At 44.2% G+C, this 27,558-nt stretch overlaps 1 protein-coding gene across 2 annotated transcripts in view; it reads left to right on the top strand.

Annotated features, from left to right (window-relative positions):
- lasp1 (LIM and SH3 protein 1) overlaps positions 1-27,558 on the top strand; it is a 148,712-nt gene that overhangs the window by 94,723 nt on the left and 26,431 nt on the right. The gene's annotated exons all lie outside the window — the stretch shown is intronic.

Raw genomic sequence — 27,558 nt, 5'->3', positions numbered from 1 at the left:
AGTAAATGCGTTGGTGTTAATTTTCCAAAATTCCCTAGATTGTGGAAAGGTTCCATCAACAAATTTGATTGAATTTTTTGAGGAGGTGACTAGGTGTGTAGATGAGGGTAGTGCAGTTGATGTAGTCTACAGGGACTTCAGTAAGGCTTTTGACAATGCCTCGCATGGCAGACTGGCCAAGAAGGTAAGAGCCCATGGGATCTTGGGCAATTTGGCAAATTGGATCCAAAATTAGCTTAGTGGCAGAGAGGGATGGTTGAAGGTTGTTTTTGTGATTGGAAGCCTGTGTCCAGTAGCATACCGCAGGGTTTGGTGCTGGGACCCTTGCTGTTTGTAGTGTACATTAATGATCTAGACTTGAATGTAAGAGGTATGATCAATAAGTTCGCAGATGACACAAAAATTGGTGACGTGGTAAATAGCGAGGAGGAAAGCCTTAGACTACAGAATGATATAGACCGGCTGGCCAAATGGGCAGAACAGTGGTAAATGGAATTTAATCCTGAAAAGTGGAGGGTGATGCAATTTGGGAGGACAAACAAGGCAAGGGAATATACAATGAATGGTAGGACCCTAGGAAATACAAAGGATCAGAGGAATCTTGGTGTGCATGTCCATAGATCCTTGAAGCAGCAGGACAGGTAGATAAGGTGGTTAAGCAGGCATATGGGGTACTTGCCTTTATTAGTCAAGGCTAATTGAATACAAGGGCAGGGAGGTTATGATGGAGCTGTATTAAGCGTTAGTTAAGCCACAGCTGGAGTACTGTGTGCAGTTCTGGTCGCCACACTATAGGAAGGATGTGATTGCACTGGAGAGGGTGCAGAGGAGATTCATCAGGATGTTGTCTGGGCTGGAGCGCTTCAGCTATAAAGAGAGACTAGATAGGCTGGGGTTGTTTTCCTTAGAGCAGAGAAGGCTGAGGGGGGATGTGATTGAGGTGTACAAATTATGAGGGGCATAGATAAGGTAGATGCGAAGAAACTTTTCCCCTTAGTGGAGGGGTCAATAACCAGGAGGCATAGATTTAAGGTAAGGGGCAGGAAGTTTAGAGGGGATTTGAGGAAAACTTTGTTCAACCAGAGGATGGGGGGCGGGTGTGGTATCTGGAACTCACTGCCTGAAAAGGTGGTAGAGGCAGGAACCCTCACATCATTTAAGTATTTAGATGAGCACTTGAAACAAGTGCTGGAAAATAGGATTAGAATAGATAGGGGCTTGATGATTGGCGCGGACACAATGGGCCAAAGGGCCTCTTTCCGATCTGTAAAACCGAGCCTATGATTATGACTCTTTAACTTGCAGAGGCGACCAAGACTAGATCCCATAAATATAAAATGCCGTTAATAAATTTGCTAAGGAATTTAGGAGATACATTTTTGCACAGAGGTGTAGTGAGAATGTATATCTTGCTATCATGGAGTATTTGAAGTGACTAGCATAAACGCAATTAATGGGGGGGGGAAGGCTTTTATTTAAGGGGAAGCTGAATAAATTCATGAGGGAGAAAGAAATAGAAGGTCATGGGGCTGGGTTTTTAACGCAGGGTCAGGACCCCAACACCTGGATGAACTCTGGGCCCCGATCCCACACCTGAACTGCGTCGCGCTTGCCACGCTATTTTTAAATTTAAGTGGGCTATTTGGCCAAGAGGTAAGCTCGGCACCTCAATTAGAGGCACAAGGCGCCTCTAGGAGTCAGGCTCTTCCTGCCTGGTGCCAGTGGTCAAGACTGGAGGCTGCCACTGCCTTGTTAATTTGAGCAGGCAGCCCCTGGGAATACTGACAGCGGCCTTGCATGACGAGGTAAGACCAACGCTTATACCAGTGCTGGCTGGCCCCTGAAATATGTTGTAAAGAGCCATTACCTATAATGTTACTTGGGCCAGGTAGCAAACTTGACAGCTGCGCCCAAGACTTGCCCAAGAGTGTCTGGGCTCACCCAAAAGCCTTTAGAAAATTCCATTCTGGTCTGTGTCAGCCCGTTTAATCTCACCAAGGAGCGTGAGGGGCCATTAATTGGTGTCAGGCATTTCCCGCACTCCCTCCCATCATTCCTTTGAAAGTCTGAAACCATCATGGAGAGGACCTCTGGGACTGTAATTTTCGATGTCTTCCTGCACTGGATCTCGGCCTTGCCACAATTGAAAACCTGGCCCACAATGTTGTTAGAATGGGAGCCGGCTCATATCGACCATGAACAGCAGCATGGATGCTCCTTAAAAGCTACCCCTTTGACCAAGCTTTTTGTTACCTGTCCTTATATCGCCTTAGAAACCATGGTATTGTTACAGCCCAGAAAGAGGCCGTTTGGCCCTTTGAGTTTATGCCAGCTCTCTGCAAGAGCAATTCACCTGGTGCCATGCCCCCCACCTTTATCCCCTTGACCCTGCGAGTTTTTCCTCTTCAGACAAAGACTCAATCCCTTTTGAAAGCCATGACTGACCCTGCCTCCACCACACTCTCTCAGGCAGTGCATTCCAGATACTGACTACTCGCTATGTTTAAAAAAAAGTTTTTCTTTATGTCACCGTTGCTTCTTTAGCCAAACATCTTAAATCAGTGTCCTCTGGTTTTCAATCCTTCCACCAATGAGAACAATTTCTTCCTATATACTCTGTCAAGACCACTCATGATTTTGAGCATCTCTATCAAATCTCCTGTGAAGCTTCTTTTCTCCAATCTATCCACACAACTGAAGTTCCTCATCCCTGGAACCATGAATTATGCAGCTTTGTGTCAAACTTTGGTTGCTAGCACTTCTGAGTGTTTTAGAAAGTTTTATTGTGTTAGAGGCTGATATAAATTGCGCACGCGTGTGCTATTCAACCATGGAGAGCATCGTAGTCTGCCTTTGCTTGGTGTCCGACCACGTGCACTCTCACTGGATAGCAATAGGAATGGAACTCTTGCTGAGTTTCTTCCCTTTTGAGCCTGGAGTTGCCAAGACTAAATGTACCACCCCCTACCAATTCTCTCTGAGAATATCAATGTGTTGTGTTTTCAGCCAGGGTTCTCCCTCATCTGTAGGACTGTTCTATGTTCATTAATAAGGGGATGCAGTGGTGTTCTGGTGATGTCACTGGACTAGTTAACCCAAGGCCCAGGTTAATGCTTTGGGGACATGGGTTCAAATCCCACCACAGCAGGTGGTGGAATTTAAATCAATTAGTAACATCTGGAATTGAAAACTAGTCTCAGTAATGGTGACCATGACAACTATCATCAATTGTTGTAAAAACCCATCTGGTTCACTAATGTCCTTTGGGAAAGGAAATCTGCCATCCTTACCTGCTTTGGCCTACATGTGACTCCAGACCCACAGCAATGTGGTTGACTCTTTATTGCCTTCCAAAATGGCCAAGCAAGCATCTCAGCTCAAGGGTAATTAGGGATGGGCAACAAATGCTGGCCTTGCCAGCGACACCCACAGCCCATGAAAGAATGAATTTTAAAAAATTGAATCATTGAAGAGCTCGTGTTTCATTCTCTGTCTCTATATCCTGTTCTTGCTCCCCCCTCCCCGCCCACCACAGCATTTTACTCCAATTAGATATAGATAGAGTCGGATGAGATTATTATTCACCTAATGTATCCCCAGAGCAAATGATTCTTAATCCATTCAGTGAGCAAACATTCAACTGAATGCCTTTAACAAAAGACTTCCAGTTTCATTTAATATGACTCACCCGTCACAGCAAATGACCTACGCTCAATGCTGTGGTAATCCAATACCATGAGCTCTGTGTCCTGTGAGATGAGGGTGCGTTGGCCTTTCTCAATTGCTCATCAGGTTTGCTGAATGACATGGGCATGAATCCCTGGGCACGGACTCCGCTTTGAGTTGACACAAGGGCCCGAGGTGCTAGTAAACTCATTAGCAACAGCCTGTGTCAAATTTTAATTAGTTCATGTTTCAGTATTCAGTGATTAGTAATGATTTTCCAAGTCTGCGTGATGCGGCTTTGCTCTTTCACCCTTCAATAACTGCAACACAAAGTGGATGTATTTATATCAAAATGCCAGGTTTAAAAACCCTGAAGGAATTTAACGTTAAACCAAGCTTGTAGGATACGTTCTTGGGAAGTCCTTATTCATGGATTTGAACAATGTTGAGGCTGTTTTTACTAGTTGGGACATACGGATGATGCACTGAATGGTTATGGCTGGATTGGGATTTGAATGCGATTTGATAGAACAGGGTATGCGTACGTTGTGAATGGCATGTAGGATTTGTATCCGCTAATTTAAAATTGTTTTATTTATACTTGGCTAAGTTGGTTAGTTTTTGTTTCACATCAGAGCATGTGGTTGCAGTGATGGCTTTGTGTGAAATGAAATGACTTGTTAATCGATTTTGGTAACAAAGAGATTTGGGACCTAGTTAGTGGGAAATTTAAAACAAAATCAATTTGTACTTTCCTGATGAGCTGTGTGAGGCCTGGGCTGGGAGTATTTGCTTTAATATTTCTGGCCACAGGACAGTCTGTTCACAGAAGGTGCAAAAGTATTTGTGCCTGATTCTTAATGAGGACTGAAATGGTTTTGAACTGGTGTCCCTGGCAACACTTAGGAGGGGGTTGGGCAGGAATAAGAGAGAGAGACTGAAATCATTGGGCAGTCTATCTGATCAGCCAGTCTTTCCTCCCCTACTCCTTGTTGGATTTTTTCCTTTCCTTCCCAAAAGTGCTGACGGGTACAGGCTAATGGCCGCTCTTAGAATCAGTGACTATTCATAATGTGTGCATTGGATATGATTCCATTCTAATGTCTAATGAGAAGAGTTAGCATGTAAGCCTTTAAGCATCTCCTGTCCTTCATAAAGTTCAGCTCAGTAGGCAGATAAACGACATTTGCAGTCCAGTTTCTTGCAGTACAATAGTGACAACATTTCTAAAATGCTTCATTGTCACTTTTGGCACATTCTGAGGTCATGAAAGAAGCTATATAAATGCAAGCTTTCTCTTTACAGTTGACAGCCTTTAATTCTTTGCCCAGGTCACCCTGTCCTATCTTAATAGATTGCTGCGATGTTTAGCTTGATACCAATGAGATTTATGTATGTTTGGTTGAATAGTGACAGCTTGCTTCAACTGCAATACAAAACGAAAAGATTCTTTGGTGAATCTTCCTTCAATTCCTCTCCCCATCTCTCATGGATTGATGGAATAATATCATGTATTTACTTTGCCCAACGTGCTTCTCCTGGCTCTTTTGGTAGAGCTTTCCAATTAGTTCCACCCCCCTGCTTTTTTTTCCCTATGACCCTGGAAATATTTCTCTCTCCAGTATTTATCTAATTCTCTTTTAGATGTTGTTATTGAATCTGCTTCAACGGTACTTTCAGGCAGTGCATTCCAGACCCTAATAACTGGCTGTGTTTCTTAAAAAATCAACGTTTCTCTGTGAACATACTGAGGTCCAGTTTCACAGATGCTGGTGGCATTCTGTTCCCTTGGCCAAGCAATACATCTCTGGAAGAGATTAGATGCCACATACCAGTTCCATGTCAGTTAATGTACAAAAGCGGCCAGCAAGTTGGCAATTTAACTGAAGGCGGGCAACCAAGACTGATAAACTTGGCTCTCTAATGCCCTTTGCTTACAGGTACAGAACAATGTCAGCCCCACCTGAGGTCAGCTGTGCCAGCGCCAAGTAGTAATGGAACCAAGGACCTGTGGTCTATGTGGTTCATGACTGCAGTGGACAATACCTTTTTGTAGTGTAAACCATTGCTGATGGACTTTGATCCACCTTGGCAATTTCTTTCTGCTTCGAATTCATGCATTTATCCCACCCGCCCAATTTCGTCTCGTCATTTCATGCATCTCCTGAACTGGTGCAATGCTGTATATGCAGAGCAGCACAGCCACAGGTTTGATTATTGACCTGCACAGCATTAGCTGACCAAAACCAGGAGAGCAGTCGTCATGTTCCAATTAGTCTTGAGGGTTACTTGGGCTAGGGTCTGGAACCGTGCACAGCAAGAGCAGGGCAATGAGCTGTAATCATCATCATTTCACACTCTGCTTTTTGCAGTAAAATTTGTAAGTACACTCTGCAAATGGATACAAATACTCTAGCAGGAAGACATTTGTAAAGAAAATGGGTGGTTAAGCCCTGCAAAATTTGGGGTGTGAGCATCGTTGGCTAGGGCAGCATTTATTGCCCATTCCTAATTGCCCTTGAGAAGGTGGTGGTAAGCTGCCTTCTTGAATCGCTGAAGTCTATGCGGTGTAGGTACACCCACAGTGCTGTTAGGGAGGGAGTTCCAGGCTTTTGACCCAGTGGCAGTGAAGGAATGGCGATATATTTCCAATTCAGGATAGTGAGTGGCTTGGAGGGGAAGTTGAAAATTGGCCCCTTCTGAAGGTGCAACATTGCCAACAAGGTGGGCGATGTGCGAGCTGCTGCAAATGGGAGGTTTTGATGTCTCTGCAATTTAATAACAAAGTTCTTTCTGCAGGCCCTGGATATTATGCAACAGCAGCTTGCATTTATATAGCACCATAACATCGTAAAATGTCCCAAGGCACTTGGCAGGAGCAGTATTACAAAACAAAATATGAAACAGCCACATTTAGGGCAGGTGATCAAGAGCTTGGTCAAAGAGGTTGGCTTCAAGGAGAGCCTTAAAGGAGGAGAGCAAGTAGAGAGTTTTAGGGAGGGCTAGGGGCTAGATAGCAAAAGGCATGGTTGCCAATGGTGGAGCAATTAAAATTGTGAATGCTCATGAGAATGGCATTGGAGGAGTGCAGATATCTCAGAGGATTGTCAGGTTGGAGATAAAGAGGGGTGAAGCCAGGTGGTGATTTGAAAAACAAGGATGAGAATTTTAAAGTAGTCTCTGGCTAAGAAATGTCTCCAGTGTAGCTTAGCAAGCACAGGGGTGATGGATGAATGGGACATAGCGAGTCAGGACATGGGCAACAAAGCATTCGATGATGTCAAGTTTACAAAGGGTAGAAAATGGAAGGCCAGCCAGGAGTGCATTGGGATAGTCAAGTCTAGAGGTAACAAAGGCAAGGTTGAGGGTTTCAGCAGTAGATAAGCTGGGGCGGTGGTGAAGTCAGGCATTGTCTCAAGAGTGAAAATAGACATTCTTAGTGATGGCGCATACATGTAGTCAGAAACTAAAATGAGAGCTAAGCCATTCAGAGCTGATTCCAGGCTGCATTCCTTCACACGTAGGGTATTGTAAATATGGAACTCTCGCACTGTCACCACCACCTCCTGCAAAAATTTTATAGAAACTGGGAGTCAATTGAAAATGTCAAAACGTGAGACTGATGGGTTTTTGGTAAGTGCAAGGATATTAAGGGTTGCTGAACAAAGCAGGTGGATGGAGTTAAGATACAAATCAGATTACGATGCAGGCCATAATGTAATTGAATGGCTGAACAGGCTCGAGGGAGTGAGTGGCCTCCTCCTGTTCCTATGTGTAGTGAGCCGCATTTGTTTAGGAATCAATTTAGTGTTGACTCACTTGAGTGAATTAGGAACCATTTACTCTGGAGACACAACCTCGAGTTCACCATTGGATGCATCCTGTAGGATTATCCCTGCACAGAGTTTCTCATCTGCATTGCCGGAATGTTCAAGATATGTTAAGCTTGCTTTATTTAAATACAGGAAGAATTGGTTGGTTTGATTGCAGACCTGCTGGCCAGCCAGTTAACATGCAAATGGGCTACAAACTGATGATTTAAGGTCTGGAGCAGACGCAGGCATTTTTGAATGCGGGTCTCTTGGGCAGTATGAATGACCTTTTTGTGTGAGTGCAGTCTCACTGCAGCTGAGGCCTGAAGGGGTCTCTGACTGATGCTCAGACTTGTTACTGTGTGTCTGTCAGCTTAATATCCATAGAGAAAAATTACTGCGGCAATTTAAATAATTCAAAAAATGTAATTACAGTTGACACCCATTGAATCAAGCTGTTCCTTGCAGGCAAAAGGTCTCCAGTTTCACAGACATGACCCGCCCCTTGTTCTGGTCTTTTGATTTAGATCTCGAATGTCTAGCTCCCAGTGATTATACAATTTAATCCTTCTTAGCCTGGTGACAGACCCAGTTTTACCCGGGTCTGCGAGTCTTCCACAGGGCTAGGAAAATGACCGCAGCTTATTCGGAGGCTGGGGTCCCAGGAGCTGTATTAGTGGACTATTGGATATCTGAAAAATAGCAAGGTCAGAATTAATAGGCCTGCATAAAATCAGGTATCGGAAAATAGTTTGTTAGATGCTACCAACAGAAAGAGCTTGGATTTATAAGGTGCAGGTTCTCGCAAACCATTTTATAGCTGATTAAGTACTTATGAAATGTAGTTATTACATAGAATTTATAACCCAGAAACAGGCCAACTGGTCTATGCTGGTGTTTATACTCCGCATGAGCCTCCATCCCACTTCATCTCATTCCACCTGTAAATCCTTCTATTCCTCGTGTGTTTATCCAGCTTCCCCTTAAATGTTAGGGGCTGTTCACCTCAACTACTCCCTGTGGCAGCGGGTTCCACAATTTATCCTAGGCAAGTGGGCAGCCAATTTTGTAAACAAGGGCTCACAAGGAAACACATTTCTAGCACTGCGAGAACTCAACCTGTAACAAGAACAACCTACGTTTTTATGTAGTACCTTCACCACAGTGAAATGTCCTGAAATGTTTAGCAGGAGTGTTAACAAATAGAACTTGACACCTGAACCATGTGAGATATTAGAACAGTTGACCAAATGTTTGGTCAAAGTGGTAGGTTTTAAGGAGCATCTTAAAGGAGGTGAGAGAGGAGCAAAGGTTAAGGGAGGGAATCCCATTGCTTAAGGGTTAGGCAGTTGTAGGCACAGCCGTCCGTGGAGAGGTTGGTGAAAGTCGGGGATGGGCAAGAGGTCAGAATGGAGGGGCTCAGAGAACCTTGGAGCAATGTAGGGCAGTAGGAAGTTACAGAGATAGAAGAGCGAGGCCAAGGTGGGATTTGAAAACTAGACTGAGAATTTTTAAAATAAAACCATCAATTGGCGAGAATCGTGTTTTTGTTGGCTTTCTAAGGTCAGTTTCCTTTGAAACAGCCATCAGATTCAAACCCCTCTCCTCTTCTTTCTTCATCCAGATTGAGAATCCAGATTTTCACATCTCGCAACTATTTTCGCTTATGCCTATTTGTTTTCACATGTGATGCTCCAAGAGAAGGTCTGCGATGAAATTGTGTGCGCTCACATGGATAACGATCAGCAGAATAACTATGTAATTGAGAAGAAGGGAATCTTCAGTTTTTATCCTGTGAATCCAGGATGGTATGTTGCCTCCCTGGTGCCAGGGTCAAGGAAGTCTCAAATCAGCTGTAGGACATTCTTTTGGAGGAAGGTGAATAGCCAGAGATCATGATCCACACTGGGACCAATGATGTAGGTAAGAAAAGGGATGAGGTCCTGAAAGCAGATTTTAGGGAATTAGGAAGGGTATTAAAAAGCAGGACCTCAAGAGCAGTAATCTCAGGATTAATCCCAGTGCCACATGCTAGTGAGTTTAAGAATAGGAAGATTGAGCGATTAAATGTGTGGCTGGAGAAATGGAGTAGAAGGGAGAATTTTAGATTTCTGAGGCATTGGGATTGGTTCTGGGGCAGGTGGGACCTGTACAAGAGGACGGGTTACACCTTAACAGGACTGGGACTAATGCCCTCACGGGGAGATTTGCTAGTGCTGTTGGGGAGGGTTTAAACTAGATTGCCAGGGGGCTGGGAACCTGAGGGGAAATTCAGAGAGTCCAGAGGGGAAAAATTGGCAGTGGAAAGTAGTGAAGTATTAACTGATACTGAGGATATATCAGAGAGTAGTATTAAGGTAGATAGAATACTTGGAGAGTTCGATAGAATTAGAGTCGGCAATAGTAAGTCATTATATGGGGCCAGAATAAGAGGGAAAGTAAAAAAAGCCTAAATCAGGGTAAATGTGCAAGTATGTGAATGCATGGAGTGTGGTTAATAAGGTTGGTGAACTGCAGGTGCAGGTTGACCAATGGAATTATAATATTATTGCTATAATAGAGACCTGGCTCAAAGGGCAGGACTGGCGTTAAATATTCCAGGAAACAGGGTCTTTACGAGAGACAGGAAAGGAAGAAAAGGGTGGCGGGGGGAGGGGAGTGGCAATATTAATTAAAGATGACATTACCGTACTGGAGAGAGAGAGGATGTTCCAGAGGGGTCAAAGGTGGAGTCTCTCTAGCTAGAGGTAAGGAATGAAAAAAGTGCAATAGCATTGATTGGTGTAGTATATAGCCCACCAACTGGTGGAAGGGATGTGGAGAAACACGTTGGCAAAGAAATTATGGACAGGTGCAAGAATTATAGAGTAATCATAATAGGAGACTTCAATTATCCAAATATAGCCTGGGTAGAATAGTGCAAAGATACAAGAGGGACGAAAGTTCTTGGAATGTGTTCAAGATAATTTTTCTGCAGCGGTATGTTTCCAGTCCAATGAGAGGACATGCACTTTTGGACCTGGTTCTGGGGAATGAGTTGGCCCAAGTTAATCAAATATCAGTGGGAGAGCCTCTAGGGGACAGTGACCATCGAATGGTAAAGTTTAGGTTAATCATGGAAAAGGACCAGGAACAATCCAGAGCAGGGATAATTAACTGGGGGAAAGCCAACTTCGGTGGGAAGCAAAAGCATCTGAGCCGAGTGAGTTGGAACCAAATGTTGGCAGAAAAGACAGTGGCTGAACAATGGGCCACCTTCAAAAAAACAGTATTGCAGGCAATATCAAGGTATATTCCCTTGAAAGGGAAAGATAGGACAAATAAATCTAGAACATGCTGGATGACGAGAGAAATAGAGGTAAAGATGAAAAGGAAGAAGTGCGCGCATGTCAGGTAGAAAATCCAATGGAGAATCAGGCTGAATATAGAAGGACCAGAGGGGGAGTGAAGAAACTAATAAGAAAAACAAGGAGAGAGCATGAAAAGAGGCTGGCAGCTAACATAAAAGGGAATCCCAAGATCTGCTATAAACATATAAATAATAAAAGGCTGGTAAAAGAAAGAGTAGGGCTGATTAGGGACAAAAACAGGGGCTTGCATGTGGAGAAATAGCACAGGTGTTGAATGAGTACCTGCATCCGTCTTTACAAAGGAAGAGGATCCTACTGAGGCTGAGCAGAGAAAGGAGGTAACTGGTAGACGAGAAGAAGTTACAATTGAGAGGAAAGAGGTGTCGGAAAGGCTATTTTAAAATAGATAAGGTACCAGGACCGGATGAGATGCATCCAAGGGTACTGAGATATGTGAGAGTGGAAATTGCAGAGGCACTAGTGATAATCTTTCAGTCTTCCTTAGACACGGGAGGTGCCAGAGGACTGGAGAATCGCGAATGTTACGCCCTTGTTCAAAAAGGGGTGCAAGGATAAAGCTGGCAACGACAGACCAGTCAGTTTGACCTCAGTGGTAGGGAAACTTCTGGAAACTATAATACGGGATAAAATCAATAGTCACTTAGGCAAGTGCAGGATAATTAAGGAAAGCCAGCATGGATTCATTTAGGGAAAATCATGTTTAACTAACTTGCTGGAATTTTTTGAGGAGATAACAGAGAAGGTTAATAAGGGAAATGCTGTTGATGTGGTGTATATGGATCTTAAAAAGGCATTTAATACAGTGCCACACAACAGACTTGCGAGCAAAATTCTAGGTCATGGAATAAAAGGGAAAGTAAGCACTTGGATAAGAAATTGGCTAAGTGACAGGAAACAAAGAATAGTAATAAATGGTTGTATTTCAGATTGAAGGAAGGTTTGTAGTGGAGTTCCTCAGGGGTGAGTGCTGGGACCCTTGCTTTTCCTGATATATATTAATGCCTAGACTGTGGTGCTCAGGGCGTGATTTCAAAACTTGCAGATGATACGAAGTTTGGAAATGTTGTCAACTGTGATGGGGATAGCCTTGAACTTCAAAAGGACATAGACATGTTGGTGGATTGGGCAGACAAGTGGCAGATGAAGCTCAATGAAGAGAAGTGTGAGGTGATTTGTTTTGGCAGGAACAATATGGTGAGACAGCATAAAATAAAGGGAGAACCTCTAAAGGAGGTGCAGGAACAGAGGGACGTCAGTATATTCGTACATAGGTCATTGGAGATGGCAGGGCATGTTGAGAGAGCAGTTAATACAGCATATAGTGTCTTAGGCTTTATTAATAGGGACATTGAGTACAAGAGTAAGGAGGCCATGTTGAATTTGTATAAGACACTAGTTGGGCCTCATCTGGAGCACTGTGTCCAGTTCTGGGCACCATACTTGAGGAAGGATGTGAAGGCATTAGAGAGAGTACAGAGGAGATTCACAAGAATGATTCCAGGCATAAAGAGCTGTAGCTATGAGGATAGATTGGAGAGGTTGGGATTGTTTTCCTTGGAGAAAAGAAGGCTGAGAGGAGACTTGATAGAGGTATTTAAGATCCTGAGGGATATGGACAGGGTAAATAGTTAGAAACTGTTCCCACTAAAGAGAACATCAAAAACTAGAGGGCGCAGATTCCAAATAATTGGCAAAAGGAGTAAATGTGATGTGAGGAAACATTTTTCACCCAGAGGGTGGTTGGAGTCTGGAACGAACTTCCTGAGAGGGTGGTGGAGGCAGGTTCAATCGAGGTATTCAAAAGGGAATTGGATTGCTACCTGAGAAGAGAGAATGTGCAAGGTTAAGGGGATAAGGCAGGGGAGCGGGACTAGGTAGAATGCTCTTTCAGGGAGCCATTGCAGACTCGATGGGCTGAATGGCCGCCTCTTGCACTGTAAAGATACTGTGATACTGTAAGGAACATATTAACTGGGTGTGCACTGCTCAATGGATCATTCTGTACAATTTGAGTTGGTAACACTTTCAAATCTGAGTCAGAAGTTTGTCAGGTTCATGCTCTGCTCCAGTATTTAGCTGACGCTCTAGTGTAGTGCCGAGGGAGTCCTGCGATGCTGCCCTTTAGTTGTAACGTTGAGCTGAAGCTGTTCTGGTTTCCTTTGCGGATCATGTGGGTTTAGAATTCTCCAGGCACTATTCGAGAGAGAACAGAGAATGCCCCCAGTCTCCTGAGCAACATTGGAGAGGAAGACAGAGTTAACGTTTCGAGTCCATATGACTCTTCTTCAGCTCTGAAGAAGAGTCATACAGACCTGAAACGTTAACTCTTTGTTTTTCTCTCCACAGATGCTGTTAGACCTGCTGAGTTTTTCCAGAATTTTCTGTTTTTGTTTCAGATCTTCAGCATCCGCAGTATTTTGCTTTCATCCTGAGCAGCATTCTTCTTTTGACCAGCATCACCAAAAAAAATGAAATTAGATTTTGAAGGGGAGAAATTCTTCAGGGCAATGGGGTGTGGGACTAATTAGATACTCTTTTGAAAAGCCAGTACAGGCACGATGGGCCAAATGACTTCCATCTAAGATTTTATGAGCTGGTCAATCATCCTATTGATGTTCACGGGACATTGTTTTGTACAAAATTGCTGTCGGATTTGGCAATGTAATAGGCATTGCACTTCAGAGCACTTTGGTTTACAAGATCCTTTGAGCTGTTCCCAGACTCCCAGTGGAGTTTTTAATAAGCTGCAATTCCTACTCTGTTGAAAGTGTGTTTTCATCCTGCCCTTTGTTTTTCAACTCACGGAGCATTAGAAAGCCTTACCTTTTATTCAGGAACTTTAGATGCCTTTTGTGCCCATTTACAGTTTGAGACTGTTAGAAGCGCAGTTCCTGTGCCATCTTGTCCAGTTTACGTGATTTGCCTCAATGTTCATGCAAATTGGTCTTGGAACTTGGATTAGTTTGAATGAAAGAAAAGCAGGAAATGGGACGTGTGTTGCTGTCGATAGTGAAAGACCTCTCAAACAAATTTTGAATAAGTCGGATGTTTTCTTTACCTAGTTATTTGGCTGCTTTTTTTTTTTGGGTGTTGGGTAATGAAGCTCTGATGTTTCCTCATACTTAGTGTCCAACGCACCTTGTTTGAGTCACGGAGTCCCGCTCCAGAGACATGAGCGTGAAACCTAGGCTGATGCTCTGGTGCAGTCCCGAAGAAGTGCTGCACTGTCAGAGGTGCCGTCTTTCAAATGAGACGAGTTACGGGTGGGGAGGGAGATGGTGGGATAACTTTATCCCCTTTCTCCTCACTTCTTGTTTATCCGCAACAAGTTTTGTTTTAGAGGGAGTGTCTTAAACCTTTGAGTGTTGTGATTTTTAGCAATAAAACAAAGCAGGCTTTTGGGTAAGTTTAAATCAGAAGAAAAGACAATGAGCAGAATTTTACAGCTTCTCCTGCCGGGGGGGATTTTCTGGTTATGCTGAAGTCGATGGACTTTTGAACGTCTTGTTGCGTTTTCCAGCCCCCGCCACATCGGGGCCATAAAATTTCGCCCAATGTTTATTCAGACAACGCCCTGAAATGAAACTCAATGAAACACACCCATTCCCTCGCGCACACACACACACACACACACACACACACACAAGATGGATTCCGGAGACTGTGTCTCTTTAGATTATTAGCAGAAATACAAGAAATGAATCACGTGTTCAAATTGCAGTTCTTGAAGATGTGCGCGTTGCAGGTCTGGTTGGGTTCTCTCTCGTGGTTCTTTGGATGAATGGAAGTTCGAAGCCTCTGGGTTTCCAGACAAAGTCATGGTCAAGTTTCCATGGAGATGAATCTTTGCAGGTGAAGCCAAATTAGCTTCCCTCTCTCTCTAACTACCTGGGTTGACTGGTTCTTCAGTCAGGGTTCTAATCTTGCTGGTGGAATGGTCCCCCTTGTCCTGTTGGTTTCCAGATTCGCTTGCTGGGTTCTCTTGTGGAGTAATCAGGCCTCAGATTCCTCTCGAGCTAGTTTTGGTCATGTGACGGTAAGTTTCGGTGCCTCCCATTTCCCACATAATGGGTTGGAGCCGGAATGATTCATACATAATGGAGAAATAATTGATAAGCCATCAACATGCCATTTATTATTAGCTCACTGGAAGACTTTATTTGATATTCCATCCTCATGACCTCGACAGGTCTGGCACCTATTGTTTGTTAAATCTCTTCCGTTGAGTTGGTGAGGGTGGTCAGTTTGCACCTGGAAAACCCACTTGTATTTTTAAGTAACCTCCCAGACATATTGGGCAGAATTTTCTGCCTGTCGGGCGGGCGGGCCCGACCCATTCTCCGGTGGGCGGGGAGCCGATCCCTGCTGGAGAAGTGGGCCCTGCCGCCATTTTAGGTGGGCGGGCCAATTAAGGCCCACCCAGCATGATGTCCGGCGGGAAGCACTATGCGCTCCCTGTGCGGGCGGGGGGAGGTGGGATTCCCCAAAAGCGAGAGTGCGCTCTTTCACGCGTGCGCACGAATGAGTGCACATCTCCCTGAGGCAAAGTGCTGCCTGGGGGAGATCGCTGACACTTCTAAAAACATTAAAAATAGAAAATAAAATCCTTTACATGTCCCCCTCATGTGACAATGTCACACGAGATGGGACATGTTCATAATTTACACTAAAACTTTATTGAACTTCTTAAATCCCTACATTAAGCCTCATCCCGCCAGTGGATGAGGTTTCAAGTTTTTTCTATTGCCCGCTGGGGCTCCTGGCCTGTCCGCCAACCTTAAGGTTGGACGGGCAGGTCCTTTAATTGTTTTAATGATCCTGTCAATGGCCTCAATTGGCCATTGACAGGTCGGTGGGCCCACAGCTGATTTCGCTGTGCCCCCGCCTTCCTGAAAATTTAAATGGGGCGGGATGATGTCGGGGGGGTTCTGCCCAACGTCATCCCGCGTCATTTTACGCGCTGGCGAGCGGGCCCCGCCCCCTGCTCGCCAACGGCAAAATTCTGCCTATTGTCTCTGTTCAAAGTCACCTTACTTTCCGGCAACCATCTTGGCAGCACGCTGTCCACTTTTTAAAGCCAATTTCAAAAGAATCCATGTCGAATGGAGTCCGTAGCTTGAAAGTTAGGGATGTGATACATTTACTGGGCATGACAAATGTTAAACCGAGGCCTCTTCTGCCCTGTCGGGTGGATGTAATAGCTCCCAAAGTAGCGCTGCAGATTACTTCAAGTTAAAATGCGTTTCATGAAAAGGCTTTGGCAAAATCTTATTCCCACAAACATACAATGGTGTAAATCATGTAGAAGTGTATAGTTTGCTCGCAGGGTCATTGTGATTACATTGCTTCCCTCGCTCCATGAAAAAGAGGAAAGAAAGGGGGAATGGGGTTGGGATGAGGGTTGCTGGCCTTCCAGGGTTGTCCTGGAGTCTCCAAGAATGAATGGTTAATCTTCTCAATGCTGCTGCGAGCAACCCGGAGAAAACCATAGGATCATTAAGGAAGATGGTGCTTTAAAAATTTCCTTTGAGAATCTTCGTTAGTTGTAGGAATATTGGGGATGGAGGAAAATCTGGCTGTTTGATGGGACGGAGAGGTCAGGCCTCCTAGATTAAGTCCAACAAGAATAAGCTAGCCTTGTTGGGTTTGGGGAGTGGGGGTGGTGCCTTTGCATTGGCAAGGTTTAGGATGGCCATCTCTGGATAGGCTACATCAAAACCATCATATTGGATGTGGGGATGAGGTCCTTCATACCTTAAGTGTGACTTTTTCTTGCTCCTCAGCAAAAATTGATTTGGAAGGTGAATCCACTGCTCTCAATGCAAACAGAGAAGTGCTAATATCTGGCTAGGGAGGTGATGTGGCACAATGGGAAGCGCCCCTACCTGTGAGTCAGAAGCTCTGGGTTCTGGCAGCATTTGTGGAGCGAGAAACAGTTAATGTTTCGAGTCCATATGACTTCTCTTTAGCTCTGAAGAAGAGTCGTACAGGCATGAAATGTTAACTCTGTTTCTCTCTCGACAGATGCTACCAGACCTGCTGAGTTTTTCCAGCATTTTTTGTTTTTATTTCAGATTTCCAGCATCTGCAGTATTTTGCTTTTAGCTCTGGATTCTGATGGGGCTGCAGAAGGTGTGTTCGTAGCATAGCCAAATGGTTTGATTATCGACCTGTAAATCCTTCCAATACACCTATGGTTGGCGGTAAGAGCGGGAGAATTTTCTGGTCAGCCAGAACTATGTGGTAGCTGCAGTGCAAAGCCTCCCCAGGTTAAAAGACTCCACACACGAGCTCTTGCCACAGGCTGTACTCTGGGTGAGCATCCTCCTAGACTGGCAGGGAGAGAGAAAGAGAGAGAGAAAATATCGTTGGCTGTCACATACACCACCTCTGAATGCAGAGCTGGGTGCCATGGCAACCAGGGTCTTTTACTGCAGGCCTCAAGACAAAAGGGAGCCCAGGATTGAATGTCAATCACTAGAAGGATAGTTTCCTTAAAGTAAACATGCTTTTAAGCCTAAATTTACTTATTAAAAACAATGAAAGTTTCGTCAAATATTTCTGAATAATGATGGGTGTCTGATGATGGAAGTGCCGATTGGGGCAATGGGAGCTGGTAGATCGATGAAACCTCCAAGAATATGTCCAGCCAGAGCTTGGCAGCCCCTGGTCTATGCCAGGTTAGCATGTGTCTCTTTGGAGAGAGCAAATGTGAGGTTCAATTTGAGCTTAAATAACTGAGCATGTGAGCTGTCGTGCTGAGTGGAGAATGTTTTGCTTTTGGGCACTCTCTTCATTTTCCCCTGCATTGAATGGCTCACATGTTGTACCGCAGATAGAAATGGAAAATGCAACTGAGTGTGTAGTGCGGTTTGGGGGTAGGATTCTTGCCCCCTCTTCTCTGCTCACCCCTCTGGCCCCATACGTTTTAACGGGGTACTGTTTCCAGTTTTATGCTTAATGTTTCCTACATTACAATAGTGACTACCCTTCAGAGTGCTTCATTAGCTTTAAAGCTCTTTGGGATGCCTTGAGGTTGTGAGTGGCACTATATAAATGCAAGTATTGTTTGTTCTTTTCTTTAGATGTCAACTGTTTTAAAATCGTCCCTGTATAATGATTAAATCAGTGCCTTTTTAAAGAAAAAAGTGTGATGATGTAAAATTTTCTTTCTTAGGTAGTGAAGCACATTACTCATTATAGCTTGCTGTCCAAGGAAGGAGTTCCAATGAGGAGAGAGTAACCATAAATATTTAATTGCTTTTGTCTTGTTGTGATGTATTATCCCATGTGTACAGATATTGAGATTGTTTTCAAGACACTTTGCCACAAGGGACTTAATTAAGGAAAATAACTGCAACTGTTTCCCTTAGAGTGAGATGTGGTAGGGTTGCAGGCTCTTAAATGAGTGACCCCTTATTTTTAAACAGTGACCCCCTAGTTCTAGATTCGATGTGTGCATGAACCTAGGTTTGTCAACTCTGGTTGACTGTACTCCTGGAGGTTTCATAACATGACATCTTGTCTCCAACCATGCTGTTCGCAGTCCCCACCATTAGGCTCCTAAAGCTCCCATCCTTCCGATACATTGCCTCCCCATGTCAAGCATAAATCGAACCAACTTTTTGTTACTAGACTGGATGATTGTCAGCTCTCAGTCAAATAGCCTATGTCCTATCTCCACTATTTTTACAACTAATAAATGAAAGGGCTCAGAAAATGAAAGTAATTTTCTTATAATACCCCATGATTTTTCAGTGATAGAACAGAAACAGGCCTTTCAGCCCAATGGGTCCATACAGCCTTAAACTTCCGCTGGAAATCTATCATGTTGCCTTGGAAAATGACCAAACTTCCAGCTCTAAAGTTCTTTACCTTTTGAGGAACACAACCTCTAAAACTCTAGTAAGTGGAGAGCTATACTCCACTTGGGGAGGGGTGAAATCCTAAATTTCTAATCCTTGTTTTCAAATCGCTCCATGGTTTTACCCCTCCCTACCTCTCCAGCTTCCCACAACCCTCTGAGATCTCTGTGTCTCTCCAGTTCTGGCCTCTTGCAAATCCCCTATTTTAGTTACTCAGCTATTGGCATCCATGCCTTCAGCTGCCAAGGCCCTAAACTCAGAAGATTCCTCCCTCAGTCTCTCTACCTCACCTCCTTTAAGAAGCTCTTTTAAAACCTACTGACCAAGCTTTCAGTTGTCTGTCCTAATTTTTGCTTGCACAGCTTTGGTGTCAGATCTTGTTTGATAACACTCCTGTGATGCCTAACTACATTAATGGAGCCATATAAATATAGGTAAGAGACTGAGGAGCAGGAATGGGAATGAATAATGAAAGTTATAGATAGAAGCTGACTCATTACTCTAGCTCCCCACCTCAAGTTAATTGTAATTAAGTGTAAGCTCACTGGAGACCAGTTCTTACTGAATTGTTCACTGTAGCAGGGGAAGTGTCTTGTGACGTTTTTTTCCTCTTAAGTACTGCGTTGATGAATTTTGATATTTTTTCTTAACATAAGAGACTATAGTTTTGCCTTCAAATCGGCCGCAGTGAAAGTCTCTTTGATTTGAAATATTTTCCAAAAAGAATTTTTATTCATGCTGTGTCACTGGTGTGCGAAGTCTGTTTGGATAATGTCTGAATTGCCATTATTTTGACATTTCTGGGTTTGTTCAAATGGTTGAATGTTCAAAGGCTCAGCTAATTGCCCCTGGAGGTTTGTAGACACCCAACTCTCCCTGGGCCACTAAGCGATTCAGCCCCCTCGCCTGAGGCTTCTGATGCTGTGACAGAAAAAAAACCCTGTTCAGACAGTTGAGTCATAACCTTGCCTTATATGGCATTGGTTCCATCTGGTTTATATTCGGGTGTGTTGACAAAGGTGGGCAGAGGATTGAAAGAAACCAGAAAGTTTCTCGCCCAGCTGCTATATTAAGATAATAATGTCTAGAATTTACAGCTCTGAAAAAAGGTTGTTTGGCTAAACTAGCCCATGGTAGTGTTTCTCCTTCACACCTCCCTCCTCCCACTCTACATCATTCAATGAATATTTAAGCTCTCTGTTGACAATTGGGCCAATGGTGGGATCTCATAGGAGAGTGGTAGAATGCTGAAGAGTACCAGCATCAACAGATCATTTAAAACCATAAAATCTTGGGGACCCAGCCTTTTTGTGCTTGTCCTTTGAAAGCTATTGTTATGACACAGCTGATGGTAAATGCTGAGCTGTTCAAATCCCAAAGGGAAACTTGAAGCAACTTCCACAACTGTTTTGCAATTTGCATATATTTCAAGATGCATGCTTTGAATTCAGTAGTAATAAGACCTCAGAGCCTTATAGGTTTCTTGCAAAACTAAGTCTTTATTAAATAGAAAAAAATGATTTTAAGCACATACATAGGTTTACAAATTGCCACTATGATAACTTCTATCTCCCCTAGTTAATCTAACTCCCAGTTACACCTCCGTTAAGGCAACAGTAAAACACACAGATTTAAACAGATCCAGGCAAAGTAACACAATACGCTGAATAGTCAAATTCATAGTGAGCTTTCTTAGCTTCAGTTCTTGCAGACAGCAGTTTGAGGCTTAGAGGCTTTTCATACTTGTTAGGTCTTAGAGTTCCCTCCCTTGCACACAGCTTTTCTCTCCTTTGTACATATTTTCCCCTTTGAGTGCAAATTCCCATTGTTTCACTATGTCTTTGGACTTTACCTCTCTAATAATAAAACTCTATCATAGTACCAATTTTACCAGTAATCGTTGGGAAAAATAAACACACTGTTTCTTAACTTCTCCCGGCTAGGTGAAACATTTCACCCCCCACCCCTTTTAAATTCAAGCTAGTCTGGTTTATTTAAAAATGCATATGTTCCCTCTACACCTCACATTCTAAAACTTCACCCATATTTACCCACTTAACATTTCAAACCAAGCTTATCTTCTGATACATCAAAGCCCTCAGACCAGCTGTCTTTAATTCAATTAAGTCTTCCCCCCCCACCCCACACACACAGATCCATAGACACAGACCCCACTATTACTTTACTTACAATAAATTCCAAATAACATTATGAAAATTATTATATCCATCTGACAGCTATCCAAATAGCCTCTCTCTATCCCAAAATTCAGATTACATAGAATGCCATAGGATATATGGCACAGAAACAGGCCATTTAGCCTAACCCATCCATGCTGGTGTTTTATGTTCCATTTGAACCTCCTCCCATTCTTTCTCATAGCATTATTAGCAAAACCTTCTCCCTCGTATGCTTATCCAGCTTCCCCTTTAATGTATCAACACCTGAGTATTGCTGTAAAAAAGACATGTCGAAGCTTTTGCCTTGCGCTCTCTTCACATACAGTATAAATTATTGTTTTCCCCTTACATTGGTATTCTTGCAAAGTGTCCTGATGAGTGCAAGACAAAAAGCTTCGACATGTTTTATCTTTTTCAGCAATGCTCAAAGTTCTGCACGACCAAACAATTATTTGATCTACAGCTATTAGCTTCAACTATTTGTTGTGAATTTCACATTGTCACCACTCTGTGTTAAACCTGAAATGCAGCTTCTATGTCAGCACCACTGCAGGTTCTGGTCCGATGTATGAGCAGTCCGATTGATGAATCGAAGTGCAGGGCTTTGGTTTTTTGTTCATTTTGTCCCCCCCTTATACTGTGGCCACACCTTACCCTCCAAGTGAAGATGGAGATTTTTGTTTTTGAAGCAGTCTCCATGCATTTCCATAGCACCTTCCAAAATAACCCAAAGTATCTTACAGCCAATTAAATTACTTTCAACATGTAGTTGCTGTTGTAATGTAGGAAATGTGGCAGTGAATTGCGCACAGCAAACTCCCATGGACAGCCATGTGAGAATGACTGGATAATCTTTTTCTAAGTGAAGTTGCTTGGGGGATAAATATTGGCCAGGAGACAGGGAGAGGCCCCCTGCTCTTCTGTGAAAAACAGCCACGGGGTTTTTACATCCACCTGCGAGGGGACGGCAAACAGCCTTGGCTTTGAAAGACAGCACCTCTGACAGTGCAGTACTCCCACAGTACTGCCCCATTGATTTAGATTTTCTGCTCAAGTCACTGGACTGGAACTTGAACCTGCAATCATCTGATTCTAAGGTGAGTGCGTTACCCTAACACAGCACATAGGGAAAGAATATTTATTACTGGGGGGTGGGGGAAGGGCCAAGTAAGATGCAAGTATTGATGTGGGCAGCTATCATCATTGCCTCCAGATAATTAAAACTTCAATGGAGACTTATACAGCATCTCGCTTACATTGTGATATTCCCTCCACAGGCAGTACTGTGCTATAAATGAAGCATTGAAGTTGGTACTGGCTTGGACCTTAGCATTTGACTGCCTGTGCTATTGCATTTTTACTGGGTCCCTTTGGCCTAAACTGAGGATGTACTAGACACTGAGAAGATAACGGTACATTAGTGTTATGAGTAGGATAATTCTATTAGCAAAATGAACTGGGCTGATTGCTGATATCAGCAACAGATTGCATTTATGTAGCAGCTTTAACATTGCATAAATGCGCAAGGTTGCTTTGCAGGAGCATTTTCAAATAAAATTTGATGCTGAGCCAGAATAGGAGATATTAAGACAAGTGACCAAAAGCTTGGCCAAAGTGAGAGTGTCTGACAGTAGCAGAGAGAGAGTAGAGAGGTAACCTTAGAGTTAGTCTGGGCATCTGAAGGCCTGGCTGCCAATAGTGGAGGGAGGAAAATGAGGATGCGCAAGAAAGTTTGCTGGACTAAGAACTGGATTAAGTTATTAATAATATTCTCTCTTTGTCTGACATGTGCAATGCATCTGCCATCTGTGCCTTGTGCTGCTGGCCTGTACCAGAGACTTATAGTCCTAGCTTCATCTTCTAGATTTTGGAAGACACTGAAAGAAATAAATCATTTCTATTTTTTTAAAAAAGAAAATCTACCCGTGGTTAAAAACTCCTCTGGGACGATGGCACAAAGGGAGCGGATTTGGAATCTTCCAGTCCCACCAGCAGTGGGAATCGTGGTAGGCGGGGGCACTTAATTTGGCGGGAGGCAAAAAATCTTTCCTAATGGTGGGATAAACGTTGAACTTTGTTCTCCCAGCTTTCAAGGTGGGTCAAGCTTCCCGACAAACAATGTTGGGAACTCAATTTGCACACACTGGCATCTAATGCATGCTCATTAAAAGTCCACCCCGTCAGAATTAAGATCCCTGCCAGCGAGAGTTTACAATGTTCAGTTTTATGACTGTATGTAAGTGCTGTGCACCTGGTGAGCTTCACCTCTTCTGTGACTTTTGAGGTCGGTAGATTCTGTTTTTTGCCTTCTTGGGGACATCGCGTAATGTCACTCCTATCGAGTGCCGTTATCAAACACTCTGCCAAGGCTGGACATGGGAGGCAGGTGAAGGCTGAAAGGAATGGGGTGGGAAAGAGTGTCTGGGAAAAGGTCAGGGGACAGAGAGAGAGTGCGTCTGGAGAAGGGGGTGGGGGGTGGGTGGGGGTGGAGAAAGAGTGTGTCCGGGGGAGGGATGAGGGCAGAAGAGGGAAGAGTGTGTCCAGTAAGTGGGGATGGTGAACTCCGGGACTGGTGATAAGAGGGAGCGGTCACATTCAGAGGGAGGAGTGGGATGTGTTATGGTGGCAGGTCCAGGGTAAGAGTTTGACGATGAAGCTTTCATCAGCTGGGTCAGAGAGGGGGAACGAGGTAGGTGGCTCGGATAATGGGAGTGGGCAGGGTCAGGGTGGGCATGGGGACGATAGTGGGCGTTGGCTCCCAGGGGAGGAAAGGCATGTGGAGGTGGATTGTGATAGGGTCCAGGGTAATGGGAGGAGGTTCAAGGGTGACAGAGGGAAGAGGAATGGTGATATTGAGTGGGTCAAGGGTGATGGAGGGCAAGTTGGTGGGTGACAGGGGGAGGGTAGAAGGTGGTGGAACGTGTCTGAAAAGTTACGCACACCATTTTTCAAATCTGACCTTGACCACACAGTTAGTCAGCCAGTGAGATCCCTCAAAGTGGGAGGAAGGCCTTTTCGGGTTGGTGGAGTTCAAGTTCAGGACAAGTGGCTGATTACAGAGACAGCCTAATAATTGAGGCAGCAGGATGTCAGCCACGCTCAGTTGTGTTCTCCTCTCTATGGTGAAGCCCCATACAGTAGCAGGTTTGTTCCCGACTCATGGGGCTTGCAACATTAAGATCCCAGCAAGGTTTGCAGCTGTTGTTTATTCTGTGTTATTTGCCATCGGTCGCTGTCAGAGGCAGGGATGAAGGGAGGGAGGGAGGTGAATGCCTCCAAGGGGCACGGCTGGTGGGGGGCAGTCAGTTCACAACACCAAACCTCCATCCTTCTGGGTGAATGGTCATGGCTGACTAGGGCTCATGCGGTTAGTCTTTCTATGCTGTCAAGGCAATGATTTCTCCATAGAGTCTCGAGGGTAGCAGAGGCAAGAGGAAGAGTGTCAGAGGAAGGGTTCTTGCACATGGCCCTCATCACCCTGGGCAAAAAGCGATGCCTCCATGCGCAGTCAAGTGTGAACGGGAGGAACACATCTCTGGTCCTCCAGGATGCCCTTCACCTGGAAGGGGTGGAGTGGGGATGCCATGTCTAGACAGAGGCCAGGCACTGGCCAGCTGACTGAGATGGAAGGAAACCTGTAAAGGACATGCTCACTAAACATATCACTTCAATTTGTTCGAAAATCTACTGAGGCGTCGATGGTGCAGGCAACCCTGCCTTGGTAATGGTTCTCACCCAGATGAGGAGAGAGTCCATCATAGGTTAGCACAGGGCCAGGAGGAGCAAGGGCTGAAGCAGCAAGAGGCAGCAGGGGGTTCTATAAGGTCATGACGCTGGCGAACAGGGGGTTACCACTACAGCGAGCATTGGCCTGATCGTGGGTGTATCTCAGGTGGTGTTCTTATCTAGAAATGAATGAAAGGCAATGCCAGAGGCACCCTCGTATGTCCCAGGATGTGGTTGCTCACACCTGCCAGCCTCTCCAGTCTGAGCTGTGGCTGCAGGGACTCTGGAGGAGTAGTACAGATCTCCTAACCTGCACCGAGTGAATGGATGTCTGACTGCTGTTTAAATACGGTGCCAAGACCTCCGACATCATGAGGGAAAGGCGTGGTGGGTGACTTCCTTCCCGCCCCACCTTGAGATTGACTGTGCTCCTTGCAGATGCATAATTAATGAGCTGAAAAGCGGGAGATCATGTGTGTTCAGCTAACCCGCTGCCCAATGGGAATCGCACCGACTTTCCCACCCGTCACTGAACTTCCAATGGAACTGCACATTGGGGCTGTGTATAACAGGCTGCTGATTGGATAGCTGACCCTCTCCCACCCCACCCCCCCACCTGCCCCGTGCCTAATTTGTACCCCCCTTTTTTAAAGGTAATATTTCTTATAGGAATATATATCTAAATGCAAACACTTTTAATAAGAATAGAATTAGTATGTGGTGTTAATTATTCTCATGAATAAATCTGGTTAGGAAGCCAGGTTTACAGATTTAAACGTTGCTGATTCTTCCTGCTCAATTGATATTAAACTCTTGTTCTACATGGGATTTGGGCCATGTGTTCGTTAAGTGGGTTCTTGACACTTCTGCTGGTACTGTCAAAATCTAATTGCAGTAAGTGGAGAGGGAAAAGTGAGTTTAAAATGAAGAGCTGTCCTTGAGAGATATTGAATATTCATTAAAAACAAATAACCTCTCTTAGAGTTTTGACCTGCCTGGATATTAATTTTTCCAGTGCTCTATTCAGTGGGACTAGGTGCAAAGTTTCAGTCTGGGTGCTGTCAGATTGTCAACTCTAGTTGCAGGCATCATCACATGACCTCCCACTTCCAATTGCCCTGTCCCATGTCCTGCCATTGGTCGATAACATATTAATTATTACGACTCTCCACCTCCCCATGGCCAATTGGAAAGCAAAACAATTCTTCACGAACCAATTGGCTAATTTTTGACTCCTCCTTCTGCAAGCCTCTGAAATCTTTATCACTGATAAATGAAACTGTTCAAAGAAAAGGGGGGCAAAAAAAGTATAATTTTATTTAATAGCCAATGTTTTTTCTCCAAAGTGTCTCCCAGTAGTGTCCTGGAGGTCGTGTCCTGCAGATAAACCCTGGAAGGTTGGCCTCCTTACAGGGGCCATGAAACATGGAGACTGAAATACATTAATGTTCTATGTGTAATAAAAACAGTAGCTCATTTGTGCACAGCAAACTCCCACAAATGCAATGAGATAATTAACAGGTTATCTTTTTCATTGATGTTGGTGGAGGGATAAATATGGCCACGATACTGGAAAGGAAGAAACAATCTGGCATTTATATTGTGCCTTTCACTACCTTTGGCCCTAAAGCGCTTTGGGACAGCCTATAAAGTACCCTTTTCTGAAGTGTAGTCACTTCTTTTAAGCCCGCCCCTACAAACAATCTTTTTTTGAAATAGTGCTGTGGGATCTTCTACATCTACTTGCAATGGGCACTCTGAGGACTCTGCTGGGCACACCTAGGCCCTTTTCAGAACATTACGACTTCTTTTTCATGGGGTGTGGGCATCGCTGGCAAGGCCAGCATTTGTTGACCATCCCTAATTGCCCTTGAACTGACCTTGCTGGGTCAGTTAAGAGTCAGTAACGAATATATTTAAAAAAAAATGCAGCCCAGAAACAGGCCATTCATCCCAACCATTTTATGCTGATGTTTATGCACCACTCACACCTCCACTCGTCCTCCCTCGTGTGACTGAATGAACGTAAATCTCTGCATTCTCCTTCAAGCTTACCTAGCCTCTCCTTAAATACTATTCATACTGACCTTAACTGATCCACATTGCTGTGGGTCAGGCCACATGTAGGCCAGGCTAGGTAATGACGGTAGATTTCCTTCCTCAAAGGATATCAGTGAACCAGATGGGTTTTTAGATCATTCGATGATAGTTTCATGGTCACCATTACTGAGACTAGCTTTTAATTCCAGTTAATTGAATTCATTTAACTGAATTCAAAATGCCACCAGCTGTGGTGGGATTTGAACCCATGTCCCCAGAGCTTTAGCCTGGGCCTCTGGATTATTAGTCCAGCGACATTACCCACTACACCACCATTTCCCCATGATTGGGGACAGTGTTTTTTTTTTCACTTTACTGCCCTGGTTTCTCTCTCGATTGCCCTTTTTTCTTGCTGGGTACAGGCACTGGGTAAGCAGCTCCTCGATTTTTAAATTAAAAAAAAAAATCCCACTTTGAGAATGAGCCAGTATTTCTAAAGTGAGTCAGAGGCTTTTCTCCGGCGTTAGTGGATCACTTGAATTGGCGGAAAGTGGATACCTGAAAGATGGATAGGGGGAAGCTCGTATGTTGAAGGGATAGAGTTAGTGGAGCATTTTTAATATTTTCGTGAGGATCCCTGATTTTAATTGCTCCACCGTTGGTGGTCATGCCTTCAGCTGCCTGGGCCCTAAACTCTGTAATCCACCCTGTAAACTTGGCCACCTCTTTTTCCTCCTCTTAATATGCTCCTCAAAACAAACACCTTTGACCAAGCTTTTGGTTATCTGCTGTAATATGTGGCTCAGTGTTGAATTTTGTTTGATAATGCTCCTGTGAAATGCTTTGGGGCATTTTACTACGTTAAAGGTGCTATACAAATGCAGCTCTCTGTTACGTA

Source organism: Cetorhinus maximus, chromosome 25, assembly GCF_964194155.1.
Source record: "Cetorhinus maximus chromosome 25, sCetMax3.hap1.1, whole genome shotgun sequence".
In the NCBI taxonomy this organism is placed as follows: Eukaryota; Metazoa; Chordata; class Chondrichthyes; order Lamniformes; family Cetorhinidae; genus Cetorhinus; species Cetorhinus maximus.
The sequence above is the reverse complement of the archived record's forward strand: the minus strand, read 5'-3'. Positions and strand labels throughout refer to the sequence as shown.